The sequence below is a fragment of the Clinocottus analis genome, unplaced genomic scaffold, assembly GCF_023055335.1.
Source record: "Clinocottus analis isolate CAN_PGR_092001 unplaced genomic scaffold, fCliAna1.0.p SCAF_10, whole genome shotgun sequence".
NCBI classification, from domain to species: domain Eukaryota; kingdom Metazoa; phylum Chordata; class Actinopteri; order Perciformes; family Cottidae; genus Clinocottus; species Clinocottus analis.
This window is the reverse complement of record NW_027175821.1, coordinates 1,089,491-1,106,974: the sequence shown is the minus strand read 5'-3', so window position 1 is coordinate 1,106,974 and position 17,484 is coordinate 1,089,491.

Genomic DNA, 17,484 nt, shown 5'->3' with positions numbered 1-17,484 from the left:
GTGGAGAGAGAGATCAGTGAAAGTATAGAGAGGTCTTCTTCTTCTTCTTCTTCTTCTTCTCCTCCTCCTCTTTTGTGCCAAATAAAAGAAGGACGAGACACGAGCCTCACACCGGAAACGTCTTCCAGGCTGCAACAACAACAAAAGAAAGAAAAAAGAATAGAATCCCCCTTTCTCTTTCTCTCTCTTTCTCACTCTTTCTCTTCCGCTCCAAGATGTTTGAAGGCTAAGTCCGATCCAATTAACCGCAGTTACGCATCATCCTCTTCCTCCTCTTCTTCCTCTCTTCCCCCCCCAAACCCTCTCCTCCTTTTCTTCGGGGATGTTCGACAGAGACAAGTAGGTAGACCTCTCTCTCTCTCTCTCCCTCTCTCCCTCTCTCCCTCTCCCCTCTCTCTCTCTCTCTCTCTCTCTCTCTCTCTCTCTCTCTCTGGTGAGGAAGAGTCTTTCCTCTGCGCAGCTTCTCCTCCCCAAAAAAATAACTTCCAACGGTCCAAACCCAGAGTCCCTTGAAGCCCTTGCAGATTAATAATCCTTATTAAATGATTACACTGACGCCTGTGTGGCGATCACGCGACTTTATGCTCCTTCTGCTACTTCTCTCTGGTACTTTAAGCCCTCGCGCCACCACGTGACATCTCTCCTGGCGCGTGAACGCAGCGGCGGCGCTTCATCTCTTCTGCTCCTGTAACATCGGACATAAACATGCCCAAATATAGAAATATAAAAGCTTTGTTAAAGGATTCTTGTTCCGTTCAAACAGGAGGGAAGAAGCTCGACACTGACGATGAGATGATGAATCTACAGTTGGAGTTTGACGTCGTCCATAATGTATTGATTATTGATTATGAATGAATGCGCGTGGTGCTGAAGCCGGGAGGCAGCGCGCAGCGCGCGGGTTCCCTGCGCGTCCCTGAAGCCCTCACGACGACGTCCCGGCAGTTAATCAGCCAATCAATCAATCACGAGGATCAATCACAGCCAGCTGGTCCATATCCGGACAGAAGTGGAGTCACAAGGTGTTTCCTTTAAGGTCCTAATCCATCCGGACAGACGCGCGAGGAAAGCGTGTTCTCCATCCCTCTTCTTCCTCCGTCCTTCCTCCTCTCTCGGCAGTTCTTTACTTCTCCTCCTCCAGATATTCAGTGCTTCTCCCCTTTTCCTTCCTCTTCCTCCTCGATGCGGGTCCAGAGCTCAGAGCTCTTCCTCCTTTTTCTGTGCCCAAAATCCTGAAACACACAAGTCCACTTGAAAACGACTTTTGGAAATCCGAAGGACGCAGAAAAGGAAAAAAGCGCGACGCCTCGAGCTGCTGCTTTTTAGGTTCTCCCCCCTCAAACAGAGTGAGGAGGAGGAGGAAGAGGAGGAGGAGAGATGAGCTGGATCTTCTTGCTAGACAGAACGATTGGAGAGAGAGAGGAGGAGGAGGAGGAGGAGGAGGAGGATGAAGAGGAGGAGGAGGACAGAGCTCGCTCCGGGAATTACAGCAGAAAAGAGAAACCTCACTTTTGGCTCGTTGGCCGAAATAACTGGAAGGGAAAGATGTGATCTCTCTCTCTCTCTCTCTCTCTCTCTCTCTCTCTCTCTCTCTCTCTCTCTCTCTCTCTCTCTCTCTCTCTCTTAGATATGAACCCTCTTCCTCTCTTTAGTGTTTTCCTTCAGATACTTCAGCACCTTCCCAGGGAAGAGGACCGATAAGAGACCGACAATCTGCCACATCTCACGGAGGCTTTTATCCAAAGTGCCTAGAGAGAGAGAGAGAGAGAGAGAGAGAGAGAGAGAGAGAGAGAGAGAGAGAGAGAGAGAGAGAGATTTAAAGAAGTATCGTGTCTCTGTGTTGATATTCAAACCTTCACAGATATTTTCCTTTGCCAGAAAGAAAAATACAAAATAAATAAAAATGATGTGTTGTTGGGAGGAAAGAGACCGACGGGACAGACGCGCTGCTCCATTCAGCCTCTCTCCATGTGTGTGTGGTGCTGTTCCTTCAGCACCACACACACACACACACACACACACACACACACACACACACACACACACACACACACACACACGCACACTTTGCGTGAGAGACTCCTCTTCTTTTATTGAATTTGCATGACCAAGTTTTATTTTGACATGTGTGTGTGTGTGTGTGTGTGTGTGTGTGTGTGTGTGTGTGTGTGTGTGTGTGTGTGTGTGTGTGTAAGAGAGAGTAAAAAGTGCTCTGTGTGTGAAAAAGTGTCGCTTTGTTGCCCCCTGTTGGCAACGGAGAGAAATTATCTTTTGGAGGGACGAAGAGAAGGAGAGAAAACTGAGGGCGTGAGGATGGAGGATGGAAGGAAGGAAGGAAGGAAGGATGGATGGAGGTCACTAAAACAAATCGTCACATCCTGAATGTGTTGATCCAAACAATGAATGATCACTTATCACACACACATATACATATATATATATATATATATATATATATATATATATATATATATATATATGTATATGTGTATATATAAAGTAGACTTAGTTGTCAAAGTTGCAGCTTACAGATACAATAATGAAAATAACAGGATGAAAGATATGAACAGCTCATTAAGGAAGTTACATATAAACAATAAAGTGCACAAATTCAAAGTGTGTGTAGTAGTTGTGTGTATGAAGTGAAGTGTGTATGAAGTGAAGTGTGTATGAAGTAAAGTGTGTATGAAGTGAAGTGTGTATGAAGTGAAGTGTGTATGAAGTGAAGTGTGGATGAACATAAAGGAAGCTTTTCCTCTGAGACTCAAAGGAAAGCAACGCTGCAGACGTGTGAGCTTCACTATGACGTCATGACCACGCCTCCAGAGGCCTTCGCCACTTGTAACCTTGTAGCCTTGTAACCTTGTGGCCTTGTAACCTTGTAGCCTTGTAGCCTTGTAACCTTGTAGCCTTCTAACCTTATAGCCTTGTAGTCTTGTAGCCTTGTAGTCTTGTAGCCTTGTAGTCTTGTAACCTTGTAGCCTTGTAGTCTTGTAACCTTGTAGTCTTGTAACCTTGTAGCCTTGTAACCTTGTAGCCTTGTAACCTTGTAGCCTTGTAGCCTTGTAGTCTTGTAGCCTTGTAGTCTTGTAGCCTTGTAGTCTTATAGCCTTGTAGCCTTGTAGTCTTGTAGTCTTGTAGCCTTGTAGTCTTGTAGCCTTATAGCCTTGTAGTCTTGTAGCCTTGTAGTCTTGTAGCCTTGTAGTCTTATAGCCTTGTAGTCTTGTAGCTTTGTAGTCTTGTAGCCTTGTAGTCTTATAGCCTTGTAGTCTTGTAGCCTTGTAGTCTTGTAGCCTTGTAGTCTTTTAGCCTTGTAGTCTTGTAGCCTTGTAGTCTTGTAGCCTTGTAGTCTTTTAGCCTTGTAGTCTTGTAGCCTTGTAGTCTTGTAGCCTTGTAGTCTTGTAGCCTTGTAGCCTTGTAGTCTTGTAGCCTTGTAGTCTTTTAGCCTTGTAGTCTTGTAGTCTTGTAGCCTTGTAGCCTTGTAGTCTTGTAGCCTTGTGGCCGCGCGGCGGTTTTCGAGGCGTTTCCTTTCTGCTCGTCTCTCTGGAGTTGATCCTGGATCACTAGCGGCTGCAAGACGGACACGACCAGAAGGTCGAGCCGCCAGACGTCTTCACCGTGGACTCATGACCCGGCAGGAAGACGAGGCTGCTCTTCTGACTGGAAGCTGAGACAAAGCATGAAGCTATATATATATAAATATATATTAATATCTCTGCTCTGCGTTCAGGCCTCATTATAAAATCTGCATTGGAGCAGTCTTGCAGACGGTACAGCTGTAGCTGGAGGAGGAAGTATAATGAGTGTTCATTAGCGGACGGGTCCGGCATACCATGAAGAAATATGTCAGACTGAACACGAATGAGATGCACGGGATGAATTATGCACATCGCGGCACCGTGCCGCTCGAGTCCGAGGCCGAAAAATGTGGCAAAGTTCTCAAAACTCTCAGGTCTCATCCAGTAAAACCATCCGGATTCAAACGCATTAAATATGAACCGGCGTGGAGACGGACCGGCGGCGCGGTGGAGACACCGGTCTCAATGGAGCAGACGGTCTCATCGCCGCCCTCGCCGCCCTCGCCGCCCTCGCCGCCCGCTCCCTGGCGCTCCCAACGAGCTCCCAACGAGCCGCTCAGCGGGGAGGAAGATGTCCTGGACCTCCTGGAAGAGGAGACGCTGGTGAACGTTATCAGTGACGCCCAAAGTGACCTCATGTGCACTTCAAGGCACTGACACGGTGAGCTTTAAGGACACGCCCCCTTTCACCCAGAGGCCTCAGCTCCTCGTGGAGCTCGGACCAAACACAGATAAACGTCCCAACCCGGCCTCATAATTCAATATGAGTCCATGTGTCATGTTTATGACACTGTACCAGCATGAATATGAACATAAACCATAAATATGACTCGAGAGAGACTCGGTAGAGCGACGGAGAGGACTAGTTATACCACACTGGAGCACACTGACACGTATATGAACGTATGTAATCACAAGGATTATCTGTATATTATAGCTTTTTTTAAATTATTGAAATATGGATGTTGTAAAATGTGAAGAAAAATCAAAAAACATACACAGCAGCAAAATGATTGAAGCTTGGGACTGAAAGGGTTAAAGAGTAAATTTGCTTTTTCGTTTCGGTCGGCGTTCATTTGATTCAAAACGTGTTCGTTCTCGTCCTTCTTGTGTTGTTTTGGGGCCGTTGTGCAACACAACACACGTGTTGCCATCTGTGTAGCAGCGTTAGCTTGAAGCTAATCTTCATCAGCAGAGACGGAACAACTTTTTTTACGCTGAGCAGAAGATTGAACACGACGGGGCGGCTTGTTGACGGAGCTGGAAGTAAACAACAACCAGAGCAGGGAGGAAATCAATAAAGATAGCATCGAGGCCAACGGGGAACAAGAGAGGGATGAACAGCACGGCGGGTCAGAAATGTTAAAATTACCCGTTCGCTTTTCATGACAGCGACGACTTGTTGTTGTTGTTGTTGTTGTTGTTGTTAACATCGAATGTTATTTAATAGTAAACTCCTGTCAACAGACTCCGGTTCTGTTCCTTTAAGATAGTCAACCTTCAGGGGAAGAATCGCCCCCTTTAGGTAAAGACACGCCCCCTTAGTAGAAGACACGCCCCCTTTAGTAGAAGACACGCCTCCTGTAGTTGAAGACACGCCTCCTTTCAGCATCAGAGAGAAGGCATCATGACCTCATGGTGCAGGCATTTAGATCACAACTGATTAACATCATGAACCAAATGTATTAAAAAAAACTGGAGGAGATGAAGATGGAGGAGGAAGAGGAAGAGGAGGAGGAGATGGATGGAGGTGAGGAGGAGGAAGACAACAAGTCAGAGAAACAGAACAGGAAGAGAGCAAGAAGGAGGTTAAACAGGCTTTTGAAAGATGGTTTAATATCTCTCTAGAACAGCGGCTTATTCTCTCTCTCTCTCTCTCTCTCTCTCTCTCTCTCTCTCTCTCTCTCTGTCTCTCTCTCTCTCTCTCTCTCTCTCTGTCTCTCTCTCTCTCTCTCTCTCTCTCTCTCTGTCTCTCTCTCTCTCTCTCTCTCTCTCTGTCTCTCTCTCTCTCTGTCTCTCTCTCTCTCTCTCTTTCTGTCTCTCTCTCTCTCTCTCTCTCTCTCTCTCTCTCTCTCTCTCTCTCTCTCTCTCTCTCAATCACTCACAGTTTTGCTCCTAATGAGCACTGAGCCGCCACCGAGCTCTAAAAACTGGTGAGTGTGTGCTCACAGCTCACGGGCATGTGAACACACACACTCACACACACACACACACTCACACTCACACACACACACACACACACGTATGTGTATGTATGTATGTTTGTGTGTGTGTGCATGTGTGTGTGTGTGTGTGTCTGTGCACTGACACACCCATCATTTACGAACAGACGTGTGTGTGTTTGGAACAAAATGGCCGCCGGCGCTGTCCGTGGTCCTGAACCCGCCGAGTGCCTTCAGGACCGAGCGGCGGCAGCAGAACCAGAGGCCTCCAGCGAGATCTGGACTTGTGGGAATCGAACAGATTCCCTCCTGAGCGGCTCGAGGGCAGCTTCATTCTCCTGTTCTGCGTTTCCTCTCACGTAAACACATTTTCATGAGTCACTGCTCTCATCCAGAAATTTGAAGCGATTTAGATTTTCAAAAACCGCCGACATAAATTACACTTCATTATTATTTTGACATCCTGTTTGGCCGTGTAATTTAAATCAGAGGCTAATTTTAAATGTATCCGCGCAGCCTTTAAATCATCACTTCTGTTGTGTCGCATCAATAAAAACATCTCAAACTGCTAAATGACAAACGATTTGACCCCCAGTGTTCAACCCTTTCATCCTGCTGGTGGCGCTCTTTCAGAATGAGACGTTTCCTTCATGGAAACACACTGAAGGAACTCATCGGTGACGCGGCCGCCCATGTGGACCAGCACCTGCGTGAGACCTTCAGGTGCTGATCCAGCGTGAAGCGACTGATCACCTGCCAGATCTCCAGGTCGCCCCCCCCCCCCCTCTCTCTCTCTCTCTCTCTCTCTCTCTCTCTCTCTCTCTCTCTCTCTCTCTCTCTCTCTCTCTCTCGTGGAATCCCTTCCCTCCAAAAAAAACCCGCCAAATACTTTTTGACGTGCGCGACCTCCCTCTCAACCGCCCGCCAGCGCGTTTGACAAATGTGTAGAAAAGGTTGAAGTTGATTTAAACGTCTCTAACGTCTCCTGACAGCTCAAAAAGCACATCCACGGCGGGACGGCCTCTTTTTCCCAGCGAGCGTGAAATGGACCCAGAAGCACGTCCGGCGTGCGGCGGCGTGCCGAGTGTCGGCGTCCGGTGGGAAGTCAGAGCCCTCGTGGCGGTTAGCGGCGGATGGAGCGACGCTGCACCTCTCAGTGAAGCCTGCAGCGTCCACGCAGGAAGACGTGTGGAGGTTGTAAAAACATCAGTCAGCACATTTATACTTCGCAAAGAAGGAACAGAAATATGATGTAATGCTCAACGAATCACAGACCTGCTCCTTGAACGAGAGGAAAGTTTCCTCTTAAACACATGAAACACGCTACATTTATGTGTATGTATGTATGTATGTATGTATGTATATGTGTATGTATATGTATCTATATGTATGTGTATGTATGTATATGTATGTACATGTGTATGTATGTATATGTATATGTATGTATATGTATGTATATGTGTATGTACATGTACGTATATATATGTATATGTATGTGTATGTATGTGTATAAGTATGTATTTATTTTATTTTTTCTTTATTTTGTTTTTTATTTTTTATTTTTCTTGTATTATCTGATTGAATTGATAGTAATACTTTAAGATAGGAACATATCAGTGTTTTTGCTTCTACCTTTACCTTTTCAGTCCTTTTGTTTTGTATATTATATAAAGTAATATTGTATTGTAATGATTGACTTAATAAAACACACAAACAACCAGCTGTGTCTCTCATTCTCATGACTTTAGCTTCTGGTTTTCACGCCTGAGACCAGAGTTTGCATCTCCTCATCTGTGTGTTTTAAAACTAATTACGTTCAACCGTTTTTAACCAAACTGTCGTTGCCATTTGTAAATATTGTAGGAAGCGAGAATTTACCAATTTCTGGCATTGGAGGTGCAAAAAGTGTCCGTGGCAGAATCTCCCAGCGCTGACGCTGTGGCTGGAGGATGCTGAGCCTCAGCGGTGTTGGCGGCGGCAGCAGCGCTCCTCACAGATATCATTTGTTATAATGTAAAAAACATAAACCACCAGATGTCACCTGCCGTCCCGCGCTGCCTCCTCGTCTGTTTGATTGGCGTTGTGTGTATTCTACTTGTCACGTCCTGGACTGCCGCCATGTGCAGGAGCGTTTAGGTGATGTAGAGCGCGAGGGATGAAGAGACCAGAGCGTCAACATCAAGGACTCTGGAACAGAACAATTCAGTTCAGATTATTTGGTGTTGCCCAAAATCACAAATACAAGATGTTCCTCTGAGGGCTTTACAATCCGTACACATGACATCTCTTAAAAATTTCTTCTTGGGGATTAATAAAGTACTTTACATTCATTCATTCTTTCATTCTCTGTCCCAAGACATCACATCGAATCAGGAAAAACTCTCCAAATAAAGATAATAAAACTCTTTTACAGGGAAAAAGGGGAAGAAACCTTCATAGAGCAACAGAGGAGGATCCTCTATCAGGATGGACAGAAGCAACTGATGTCATGTGACCAGCAACGTACCAGAGTTACAGCTCATGACATGAATGTGACAGCAACTATTCATATGAGTAGTATATACGCGGTACATATAATGAGTAGTATACACACGGTACACCATCCTGATAACATCAGCTGGGCCACCGAGAAAAATGTGTTGCTATTGTGTAACTTTCAGGGCTTCAAACTGCCTCCACGTGTCGCTCTGGTGGGCAGGGATGAACATGTGTTATCCGTTTAGTTTTGATTACTTGCTGGATTCCTTAGTGCAAGCTCCCAAAGAAGACATTTGTGTTGCATTTGTGTGTTTCTTGCGACCGGCCGTCAGGGTTTCCTCTGCATCGCTGAGGAGTTTCGGTTCCAACGTTTGAGTTGATGGTTTTTTTATTTATTCGGCTTGCTGCTTGCTGTTTTTCTTATTAGATCTCTTGGAAACAGCCCCATTGTCTCTGTGCAGTCTGTGTGCATGGGTTCACACACACACACACACACACACACACACACACACACACACACAGTCTCCTGATCAAAGCAGAGCCATATGTCCCAGGCCTGATGATGAATATGAGAACTGACAAGACGATTAGACAGCTGATTATCTCTACGCTGAACGCTGTGTGTGTGTGCGTGTGTGTGTGTGCATGCATGTGTGTGTGTGTGTGCATGTGTGTGTGTGAGAATGCGTAGGAAGGTGCAAGCGCATCCATCTGCGTGTGCTCCGACTAGTCAACAGCTGACAGAGCAATTTCAGTCATTTCAGACAAATAGTAAATAAAATAAATAAATAAAAACGCTCTCCGTTGAACCACCGGCACGCCGCCGCTCGTGCGTACGCGAACTCGGTTCCGGACCCGAAAAGGAAATAACTGCAACCGCCGCGACCACGACAGGAATCCCCCTTAAAGGAGCCGGCGTCACACGGCGGCTCACGCAGCGCATCATGCTAACAGCGCTACAACGCTTCTGTGGGCGTCAAGACATAGAAAGAACATTTCCAACCAGCCAATCTTCTGACACGTCGGGTACAGAGTGCATTAGCAGTGTGTGTGTGTGTGTGTGTGTGTGTGTGTGTGTGTGTGTGTGTGTGTGCTCACACACTGGTCTCACGTTGCTTTCGACCAGCTTTCAGAAAGGTCACGGACCCCAAGAGGGATGCCGAAAGAAATGTTTTTTTTCTGAGGTGGGAAAGATTAAAAGATTAACACTCTCATGTGCGGGCACTTGTCGGGAGACAGTTAGCCGATAGCTTAGCATCTCTGACGCTAGCTAGCCTCTGCTCTGATCATGTCATAAGATAAGATAGTCCTTTATTACTTCCGCTTTACCCGTATTAGTTTACGGGTAAAGTGCACACAAGAGACACAAGTGTTTTTTTTAATTACGTTAGCTCCCCGGTGCGGCTAAGTGGAGCTACGCGGCGTGCGCCGCCGCATCAGAACACAGCGTTCAGTCAGCTTCACCTGCAGCTACCGAGACACAACGTGTTTGTTATTTTTTCTTCCCTCCAGCATTTGAAACGCGTGCGTACAGGAAGTGGTGCGAGGCGCCGCGATGCTAATGATCCGCTCTGTTTTTTCGCATACAGTGACAGATTCATTCCTCCAGAAGACAAGCTTCTTTTTTTTTTTTTTGCCTTAGCTTTATGAAGCTTCCCCTCAAAAACGTTTTTTGCCTCTGATGAAGAAGATCCAACCAGAGGATGACAGACGCTTTATCACTCGGAAAACACCCCGTTTCTGCCTCGCGGAAAAGAGCGTCTTGCAGGATTTCTTTCTGCCTGCCACTCCGACGCCTCTTTAAAGCAGACTTGTTTGCGGCAGCGGGAAACGATTAGCGCGCCGCGAAGACGGCGGATCGGCCCACGAGGGGAGGATGGCGGTTCTGGTGATAGCTTGAGATGAAACTCACTCCGGTCTCCACGTCGCGCTTCCTCCTGCAGCTTTGAACCCCGACAGCAACATTCACGCCTGGAAGCTCAACACAACCAGTGTCTTGATCAACACACGTTGCACTCATCACTCTTTCTTCGCTTAATGTTTTCTCTCACTATGCACCAAGAAAAGGCCCGCGTGAATCAACAATCACACACACACACACACACACACACACACACACACACACACACTCACACACACACACTTACCCATCACCCAGCTTCCTGTACGTTCTTCTCTTTCTCTCGTTGTGAAGGAAATGAAATGTGTTGTTTATTTTGCACATGGCAGAAAATACCATGAACGCCTCTCTGTCCTTAAGTGGACTTGTCATGAGCACGTTAAGGCGCTCTCGCATCTGTCACTGGATTACTTACACACACACACACACACACACACACACACACACACACACACACAGAATAACTATGTATTGTTGTAGCGACTGCTTGTGTCTCATTTCTCTCGTATATATGTGCTTTTGCACTTGGCATGTAGCGCTATATGAGCTTAGCATGCACTCGCGGGCATGTCACACCCTCTCTCTCTCTCTCTCTCTCTCTCCCCCTCTCTCTCTCTCTCTCTCTCTCTCTCTCTCTCTCTCTCTCTCTCTCCCTCCCTCCATCCCTCCCTCTCTTTCTCCAGCATGCTCTCTGGATGTTTCTGGCATGCACAGGCGGAGGCGTCACTTCTGATTTGCTTAAGGAGCGTGATTGTGTGCGTTTGTAGGTGTGTGTGTGTGTGTTTATGTGTGTGTGTGTGTGCGCGCGCACTGATTTATTATTATGTTTCATGCACGTGTGCGTGTTTCTGTCCAGGAGATTGAGGCATTTAGGGATCCAGGAGAACATTGTGTCGGCCACGTTTGTGCTCCTGGCCTGAACATGTGTATGAGAACACCGGGACATATGTTCATATGTTTGTGTGTTCATGTGTTCATATGTTTATGTGTTCAGATGTTTGTGTTCATATGTTGGGCTCCAACACATCAGAGCTGATATGACCTAAGTATTGTATTTCATACAGTAAAGCGCATAGTCCTGCTTAAAGCAGAATATAATGGATTTATGTAGAAATGCAGATCCTTCTGAGGATAGGATGTATATGTTATAAGAAAGCAATACACAGCATATGAAATATTGTTTTGTGAATCATTTTGAATGTAAAAAATGATTTTCATGTAATGTATGTATCTGTATTTATATATATTTATTGAATACATATACATTTTGTACATTCAAAAGTATTATCGGGACAATATTACATTAATATTATTGTGAGGAAGTTTAGTTATGAAACCGTCTCGATTGGCAGTCAGTGGTACAACAATCAATCCCACATGATGTATAAACTATACACCTATTAAAGGGGGCACACACACACACACACACACACACACACACACACACACACACACACACACACACACACACACACACACCTCGAGACATGGACCGTGGGATGTCATTCAGCCGGTCCACCACTTTGGCCCCGACTGAAAAATCAATATCTGCTATTAGATGGATCGCAGTGAAGTTGATCCTCACATTCCTGGTTCCCAGAGGATGAATCCTATCAAATGCTGAGCGGCTCCTGCCCGCACACACACACACACACACACACACACACACCTTTACGATGCATGTGCATAACGCTAAACGCTGCGGGTCCGAAGGTGACCTCTTCCTGGTCGGCGGTTATTGACTGCGGCTCATAATCTTTACCTGATCGGCACGTGGAGCGTCTGGACGTGCTCGTGCATGAAGAGCGCATCGCCATCGACGCCGGCGTTCTCTGTCAAAGTCTGTGTGACGAGCGTCTGTGAAGGCACCGCGTGGCTCAAACAACGGCGCGCATGATATCAGTGTCACGTCCTGCTGCCTCAGGTGAGTTGTGTTATTTTGGCGCTTACCTGTTGTCTCTTGCTTCAGAGGCTTTCATTCCCCCTCGTCGCCTCGACTGAGCTCCCGTGTGTCCGTGGCAGCCTGTGCGTTCTCCTCGCGGTTAGCGTTCCAGCGTTTCTGTTCTCTGTTCCAGTTTCTAGTCTAGTGTTTAACCTGTTTTGGGTTTTCTTTGGAGACCTTTTTTATGCCTCAGCGCAGGGATTTTGTATTTTGTAGCCCCGATCGGCTTGGAGCTTCGTCGCTGCGAGCTAAACACTCAACAACGTCACGACTGCTTGCTGTCCTGGCTCCTCGACGGTGGAGCGAGGTCCTCGATGGTGGACCGAGCTCCTCGATGGTGGAACGAGCTCCTCGGCGGTGGAACGAGTTCCTCGGCGGTGGAACGAGCTCCTCGGCGGTGGAACGAGCTCCTCGACGGTGGAACGAGGTCCTCGACGGTGGAACGAGCTCCTCGATGGTGGAACGAGCTCCTCGGCGGTGGAACGAGCTCCTCGGCGGTGGAACCAGTTCCTCGACGGTGGAACCAGTTCCTCGACGGTGGAACCAGCTCCTCGACGGTGGAACGAGTTCCTCAATGTTGGAACCAGCTCCTCGATGACATCAGGTCAGCAGGAAGTCTCTACATCTACCGTCGCAAACTAAAAACACTTCTTTTTGGACCACACCTTGAATAAGGACTAATACGCATTTTCAATTACGTTGACAAGAAACATATTTTCTCCCTGATTGCGTCTGTGATTGGCGCTTGAGGGGGAGGCGGAGCTTAACGCCGCTGCCCGTCTCGCTGTGAGGATGTGTCGCTCCATTGCGGGATCGTCTGGCTCCTCTTTGGATTTGCAGTAGTGGACATTTTCTTTACGCTTGTCTCAAGAGTTCTGCTCAATCGGCTGTGATTTCTTTTAACTGTACATTTCCAGCCGGTGGAGTCATTTCCTCCACTTCAGCCTCTTTGAGTGTCTGTCGGGTCAAACAACAATTCAGCCGGCCCGTTGCCTTCTGGAGGGACACCAAACCGCTAACGTGACTGGCTCTGCCCCAGAGGCGCTGACGGGCAGGTGGCCAAACCACTGACCTTTTTTTTTAGTTAATATGGATCCACATTCGGCTAGTTGTACTTAGCTTGCGTGAGAGGAGTAGCTCCCTCTCTGCTACTACTGTCACACAAACACACACACACACTTGGCTGGCTCCCTCAGATCTATTTAACACTTTCTAAGTGGGCCAGACTTGGCACAGTTTAAAGAGAGAACTGATAGAGACTGGAGGAGAGGAAGCTGGAGCCAAAGTGACCCCCAGGACGCACAGAACATCTGGGGTGCAGCTAACTGATTAGCCACGCTAACAGCGCTAACGGCTGTGACCATTAGGAAGTGATCAGTGTGGGATCTCAGCGACACGCTGACTGTCTCTGAGCGTTGCAGGAGAGAGAGGCTGACTGACTTGTGACAGGACGTCTTCCAAACAGTTTTACCGTTCAGGCTTAAACCAAAAGCTACTGCCACTATAGTGACGCTTAGCATTGTTTTACGGTACGTTTGGTGACATTTGAAGGTGCTTATCCTCGAGCTGCGAAATAGGATTTGCAGGAAAGGGCACCGCTCGTATTGCCTAGTTCCTCAGAGAAAACCTTTTGGCATCTGAAATATAACCATTATACTTTCGGAATCAAGTTTCGCTCGTCACAAACATACCAAACATTGCATTTACCTGAGTTTGCATTTACCTTATCCAATGTATTTAGTAAATTAAACAATGTGCTAACATGCTACGTTAAAGCTCCCCAACGTTGTGGTCCTTAGTATTTGATATGCAGCTGTTTTTTTAATATAAATTAGCAATAAACACACTAATCCACTGACCTACACGGGGTCGTAATATACAGCAATAAGCCAACAAAGACAGAGAAGAAGAAGTCAAAGTACATGGATGTAAACAACGCTGGATTAAAAATACTTCAAAAAAATCAACTTTGAAAATGTATTTCTTACAGCTGAAGGATACACACCTTACAAGAGTAGCACCTCATGCCAGATTACAGGTCTCCAGTCACTTTATTATACTATCAATGATTCTGCTCTAAAATCTATAATGTTCTGTCCAGAGACATTTCACACACCGCGGTACAAGCCATGTCTTGATGAGGAGGGAAACATTTGTCCCCACTGACGACCGAGGAGAGTAAAAAAAAAGAGAATCGAGAGCGTGCAACTAGCCGAGTTGGGTCATCAGTAAAACACGAGCTATCAAACCGCCGGTGTCGACGGCTGCATCGATTCAACTCGTGTTGTGAGACGGACGACTGGAAGACGTGGCTGGAGACACGTTTGAGCCGACAGGGTGAAGGTCTGTCACAGCCGGGAGGTCAGTGGTCGTGCATACATGCATCTATTATCATATTCATACTGTCCCGTAGGGTTAGGGTGGGGCAGCGCAACGGAGAGCAGAAAACAGGCACAACCAGACGGTACGAAGACAAGTGAAGGGTTTGTTTCTGTCCCACCAGCAAGGTAATTTCCATAAATCTAAAAAATCTAAATCAGTGTGTGTGATGAAGCAGTCCGGGAGATTTAGTTTCAAATACAGCGGCCATTTTGTAGTGTAGGCGCCCCTCCACTACCTGCTCCCTTGTGATACCACAATATATTATTACAAAAACTCAGAAATGTCTTAAACTTGCATTCTTTCTAATGGCCAGCAGTGGAAAAATAAGTGTGGTTGTATAGAAGTCTATCTGAATGACTCTACTTCTCTCTTGATGTATTCCCTAAATAAACATGAGTTTATGTCTCAATCTCTAGTTTCAAGTCTTCTTCAATACAGCAAGATGTTCATTTAGTACATTCTGGTTATTTAGAGTCAAACAGACCATAAAGCAGGTGACGCTTTAGGGGCGGGGCTACAGGGTGATTGACAGGTACAGATCACTTCCATTCAACGACAAAAGCCAAGATGGCGACGTCCAAAACCCTAAACTCAAGGCTGGAAGACGGCAGTCCACAAACCAATGGGTGGACTTTGTCCTCTTCATATATACAGTCTATGATTAGAGGGAAAGAAACGTTTGGCTTGTTTATATTTCTTTAAACCAATCACAATGTCGGGTAGCAATAGAGGTACTTATGCATGTAGTGTATGTTCCAAGCTTAACGCTGTGTGAACATGCTAGATATCAGTTTAAAAGGATGAGATTCTCAGTGTTGGTGCATCACCAGAATGCACCGACACATTAACACTCGTCTCACAAAGCGCTGACCTGTGCAGACGCATTAGCGACTCTTTATTTTTTATAGTCCTGAAGAGCCGAGGACTCAGCTCAAGTCCTCACAATCGCCCTCCAACGGGCGAACTTTTGAACTCCCCTTTAAAGATATTCACCGCCGCGTTCGTCTCGGCGGGTCTTTGCGTCGTTCAATTTAACTCGCAGAGGACCTGCAGGTTCCAGTTTGCAAGTGAAGAACGGCATCACATCGGACAACATAGCAGACGGTCGACCTTCCGCCCACGCGGGGAAACATGGGATGGAAAAAGGAAGAAGCTCTCAGGAAACAGAAGCTCAGCACACATTTCACAGGGAGGCGAGATTGGTGATATTCTCACTCTGTTTTGAATACGCTGGAAGGGGTCAGAGCATCACATTGTGAGTCCCGGCGTGCCTCCCCTGCAGATAAAGGGAATGAAACCGACCGAACGAAGGCGATGTGAGAGGACGGGGAAGTCAGAGGACGGAGAGAAATGGAGAGCGCACAGCGGGAGAGAGCCGGGCCGAGGCCACGGACTGAGAGCGATAATGGAGAGAGGGGATGGAGTGATGAGAGAGGAGATGTATAGGCGGCGTACGGCGACAGAGACGTAAGGGAGGGCGAGCACAATGTGTGCGACACAATGTGTGCGGCACAATGTGTGCGGCACAAAAGGTTGCGTCGGGACAGATGGCTTCAGGGAGTCTCTGCAAACTTTACAACCGGTTCTCACCCTGCAGAGCAGCGTCGGTTTGTCCTCTCGCTGCTTTCAGAGGGACGAAGAGGAAACCTGTCAGGTATCAGTCAGTCCCTTTGTGTCACAGCCAGAAGGTCATTCAGATCGGTACAAACGAACTGTCGTATTGGAAATGATCGGAAAAATTGGGATTGGACATTTTCCGAAACTAACTTTAACCTCAAAGTTTACGTTTGTTTCTAGACTTTTGGGCCTTTCTTTCTCCAGAGAGACAACATTGGACTTGTAAAACTTTATAGCCTGAAGCGAATGAGCCTGAATCCCCTCTGCAGGAAAGCAAAGCCTGCATAATGGTGCCAGGGCGCCTCGCGTGTCCACACTTTCTCTCGTGGTTTGTTCTGCGAGCAATAACGCGAGACACAACATCTGTTTTTTGACTCGGCTGGTCGGGCGTTCATGAGATTCCTCGAGGTCCTTTTTCCACAACAGGAAGTTATAAAATTGAACAAATCATCACAAATTCTGCTTTTACCATTTTCTAGTTTGTTATTGTTGCTATTCCTATGTAGCTTAATTGAGCCCCAGGGGCCCATAATGATGGGACACTTTAAAACAAGAAAAAAACATGGTAAAAATCCCCCCAAAAACATGTTAGGTATCAAATTAAACATAAAAATCAGGGCTACAATAATATATAACCTATGTACAACTCAAACAATAACTAGGCTGAGGGGTTAGGGTTAGGTCTATTAGCTGCTAAATCATATGATAATAAGATATTGTTGCATGGAAGAAGCAACTCCTATTTTACTTTTCTATCAATGTCTTTGACTCTCTGATGCTCTGAACTTCCTGTTCTTCTTCAGATGCGCTGAAGGAACGTAGACGCATGTGCACAAAGGCGTTTTAGTTCTTGGGAGCGTTTGGCTGAGAAGAGTCAAACGTCCTCATCAGCATGCAGGACAGCAGGCAGCCGGATACGCAGTCGGTCACTCAGTGAGCCTGTCAGTTGGTAATCAGCCTCTTCCTGATGCTGATGGGATTAAAGCATCCAGAGTTCAGTCGTATCTTCGCCATCGGCAGCCTCTCCCGTGGGTCCGCTAAACTGACTTTATCTCATCTCTCGCCGCGTTGACGTCAGCAGGCGGTCCCGTCCTCCATGCTTCTTCGCCGGACTCCATTGAAAAAAAAAAAAATGGAGTCCGGCAACCCCGTGATGCAGACACAGACACGCTCAGATGACATGCAGACGCAGACACACACGACCGTCATGCATAAATGTACCGACACCGCGCATAAAGGAGGTACGACACTTTGGTGACACACATTAAAAGTGTGGATATACTTTAGTGAAAGTCTCTCCATCCTTTTCACTTCCAGTCTCTCTCTCTTTGTCCTTGTCATCACATAGCCGGTGAGTGTTGTGTATGAGTGTGTGTGAGTGTGTGTGTGTCCAGATAGGAGGTTATTCCGAGACGTCAGACTCGCGAA